Source organism: Adiantum capillus-veneris, chromosome 17 (assembly GCF_014529385.1).
Source record: "Adiantum capillus-veneris isolate H3 chromosome 17, ASM1452938v2, whole genome shotgun sequence".
NCBI lineage: Eukaryota > Viridiplantae > Streptophyta > Polypodiopsida > Polypodiales > Pteridaceae > Adiantum > Adiantum capillus-veneris.
This window is the reverse complement of record NC_140947.1, coordinates 115,522,371-115,526,811: the sequence shown is the minus strand read 5'-3', so window position 1 is coordinate 115,526,811 and position 4,441 is coordinate 115,522,371.

The window sequence follows — 4,441 nt, the reverse complement described above, 5'->3', positions numbered from 1 at the left end:
TCCTTTGTGAGTGTTGTTGACAACATACCTTCTAGAATTCCTTCCTCTTCCACATTTTGGTTCTCTTGGGAACCTACCTCTTCCAAACCTGTACAAGAGGTATCTTGTTTGTTTGGCTTAAACCTTTACCCCATGACTTCGATGGAAGACTCCTCTTGAGTAATGCTGCCGCTACTTTATTCTTCTAAAGTGCTATCGGTCCAGCCTTCCTCCGTCTCACTTTGTGATGATTCTTCATGGATATCCTCTTGGCGTTGCTCCTTCATGTCAAAGATAACATTCTTATGATTGTCATTCCTACAAATTAGCTTTTCACTCTCTCAATCGTGCAAAGCTCGCATTTTCATTAGCCATGGTCTTCCTAGGATAAATGGGTAACTATTTCCTTTGGTAGACATGACATAGAAATCCACCGCCTTCTTAATGCCAAAGGCCTCTACGAAAAAATGCCTACACACCTAGCTTTGCTATTGTTTGCCATCTTCACTTTGATTTCAGGTGTCTCATGGATGTGCATGCCTAGTCTTTGCATTAGTTCCTCTGTCATAATGAAAATTTGTGCACCCCCATCCACTAGAACTTTCCTAACCACCCTTCCTTTAATATGACAATCTAGCACAGGTGTAATGTCCTCATTCATTTTAGCATGTACAATTTTTACAACAAGCACACTCTCTTTTACCTTTCTCCTAGTGCTAACTTCCTTCGTTAAATCCCTTCTAACTTGTGGACATAATGCAAGGAATTGAGGCCATGAGATATCAAGACCCTTACCTCTCATGTCTTCCAACAAGTTGTACAAAGCCATACCATGTCCAAGAGGGAAGTCTTGGAAGTTGATACGACATCGAGTACTCTTAGCTTCCTTGGTCTCTTTTGCCTTCTTTTCTCATCGATGGTCACTTTGTGACGTGACTTCTTCTTTCTCCTTACCTTTTCCACAGCCACGCTTGATGCCATTTACTTCCATGTCAACCTTTTTTGAATTTGTCACCTCTATCACATCCACATTTGGGTCTGGCAAAGGTGGAACTCCTTCCACTCCTTGTGGAGATGATCTTGCTCCAATTGGCCTTTGTCCTTGGTTGTTGACTAGTTCCTTCACCTCATTCATGACTGGGTAATTCAAGTTACGTCTCCCTGGCTCCCCACGGGTCCAAGGAAAATTATGCATCCCATGTCCAGAATCTCTGCAATTCCAGCATTGCAAGACTCTCCTAGGTAGTGGATCTCGCTCTTCAGACTTCTTTGCTTGTCCCTTTGGACCTATAGCTTGTGCAAGGTGAATTGACAGGCTGTTTAAAGATTCATTTAACTTCTCAATCACTTCCGCTGTTACCTCAGGAATCTCTCTAGATGTTCATGCTTGTGACTTACCTTTGGGTCTTCGACCTTCTATTGGAATCTCTCCCCTTAGGCACTTGAGTTTCCTATACTTCTCAGTAGCCCTAGTTTCAGCTGTATCAAAGGTAGCAGGTGCTTCTGCCTCAGCTTTTACCTTAAGGTTAGGAAAGATTTCAGCGATGAACCTCTCCTTCTTTAGAAATTCTGCACCATCACCAGGGTTAGAAACATTTTGTATCCACAGAGCCCAAAGACGTACGTACAAACTCTTGCTTGTACAAGTAGTACTCAACTAAGACTTTTTGCTTATGAGAAACAATGTCTTGCTATAGTTTTTGAGCATTTTGGGGATCAAAGAAGTATTGCTTGAAACGATTCACAACTTCAGTGTAATCCCCTTAACTTCCTTAGGCAAAGAGTCAAAACAAGTGCTAGCATCTTTTATAAGGACCACCTCAGACATTTCTACACATTCTTGACTAGTTACTATCCTCTTGATACGACAAGGCATTTTGAAATTTGCTAAAAATTATTCTGCATCCTCTCCAGGATCTCCAAAGAAAAGAGGATATCCGGATATTTGGCGTTGGGCCTCCATTGAATCAATTTGAAAGTGACAACACGTTTTTGTTTTTATAATTACTTAAAAATATTTACACAATAATGTTTTCTAAATTGCAATCTATTCTACAACAAAATAAAAATATGCACATCAAATGACCTATGATACTCACTAAGAGGCAGGATAACAGGGTTTGGTGACGCAAGAATTTCTCCTACTCTTTGGGCACCAAACATGAACACCATACGTTGTTGAAAATGGTTCTTTCTACTAATTGCAACGTTTATTCTAAAGTGTGGAGCAAAATGAAAGGGGAAACCTCTATTCTTGGGCCATTATCCATGGTTTATGCATGACTTAATTCTTGAAACAAAACAAAAATATAGACGTCCAAACTAAGGTCGTACCTAATGAGAGAGAAAATAAAAGGATTTACGGAAGCGTTTACCTCAGCCAACCTAAGACAACCTAAAATCCTACGAATTACAGTTGAAATTGCAACTTAGTACTAACAATTATGTGTACCTTTGGCTTTGTGATGGGAATGAAAGGATTATATAAATTCTCGTGATTCATGCAAACTACTTGACTATGCTAAAGATTGAACCTACAGAAAAAACAGACACAAGTCGTCCTCCATGGGGGCACAAATTTGAGGCGTTCTAGGGCGGCCAACAAGAAGAGTGGCCTCTAAACACCCTTCTAAGATCCCGTGCTGCTCAATTGGGTTGGGGTTGGAAAAAACAACAAACCCATACACAAACCCGCAACCTAACCCTACACAAATTTGGGCCACCACCTAGTTTTGGATGCGAACTAGGATGCTTGGGGAGAGAGAGAGAGAGAGAGAGAGAGAGAGAGAGAGAGAGAGAGATCTCGGGATACTTTGAAATGTATCGGCAGTGATCAAGAAAACACGAATATATATGTAAGAAAGAGAGAGAAGGGGGTAGAAGGTGTTGTTGCACTAATACCTTCTTACAAATCTGTCATGACCAATCAAAGTGAGATTAGCATTTGTTCAACATAGCTTGAGTAAATTACACCTCAACACATCACAAGACAAGCCATCCCCATCACTGTCTTAAGGCCACGGGAGTCCTCTCCGCCTTGTCGCTCTCTTACAGCATGTGGGATTTATGGCTAAAGAAGATAAGCTATCAAGACCTTAAATGAAACACCAAGACACTTACACATCATTTTTTTCCATGACTTCACGTTGGAATAGAGACAAAGTATCCATGCTTAGTTCAAATCCACCCTCCTTGATTCAACAAATGTTGGGCTTACACTAGTAGGAGAAATGATAGGCTTCCTACTATTAATTGATCACCCTCTCTTACAATGGCATAGAGCTCCCTTGCTAATCACCCCTAATACAACATATACATGTGCATAAGCCAATAAGATTCCACTCAAGATCTCCTTCTCAAGAGATTGAGCTTGGCTTCTAAAGCTATAGCATAGTGCTCTTGCTTATGGCTTCTCCTTTTGTGCTTGCTACACCCTCGTTTTATAGCAATTTTGAGGGCTAGGGTTACTCCTCTAACCATGGTTGGGTTATATTCTCATCACTTTATCTAATTTCTTTTTCTTGGAATTATCAAGAAGCTGGTGGGGATAGATGAAGAAAAGAGAAAGGAGAGAAATAGAGGTGATAGGACCTTTCATAGTGGGTTAGTGTTAGTAGATTAGTAGAGTTAGTATTCTTATTAATTTACAAATGGAATTGGATATTTACAATGGGAGTATGCATGTAGAATAAAAATAAAAAAGAAACACTCTTAAGAGGTAAGAAAAGATGGATTTCTTACAATGTTGATGCTTCAAGTGTCTTGAGTAGGGCCAATTCACGTTCTTGTCTTTATCACCTTTTCAAATTCAAAGAGCAAGTGGCCTTTAAAAATTCAGCAAAACCGACTGTTGTTTTCCACTGCACAAAGTCCTTGTGGGGTTTTTTCTTTGGATGATTCTTTTGAATGCCTCCAAGACTGAGCCCTCCATAGTGCATGCATGCATGCCACATATCCTTGAACTTATTTTGTAGGTCTATAATTGAAGATATTGTTGAGATCATGATACAAGTGAATAGGAGGAAATCAAATATTGAGGGGTCTAAAAAATATGTACATGTCAAATATAAATAATATAGGTGGAAAAAATATAAAGGGGTCAAAATAAATATTCTTCATTATGTGGCTACCATAAAAAGATGAATATTTTTGGTGTTCTGATTTATGAGATTAAAAGAGAATAGATGTAGGAAGGAAAAAATCACAATAGTGAAAAAATATACACATAAATAAAACTAGTTTTTTTTGGATTTTTGTTCGGGTGGAGTTACACCAAAAATAAGAGAAGCTTGCATGAAATTATTTCTATATGGAATAAAGAGTATGGAAAATGGTATTAAAAAAAATGGTAATGGTAAGTCAATATACATAGCATAAATAACGCACACCTAGGTATAAATATTTAAATAAATACCAAATTAATTATGAAAAACTCTTCTATCTAAGCTCTATTTATAGTGAA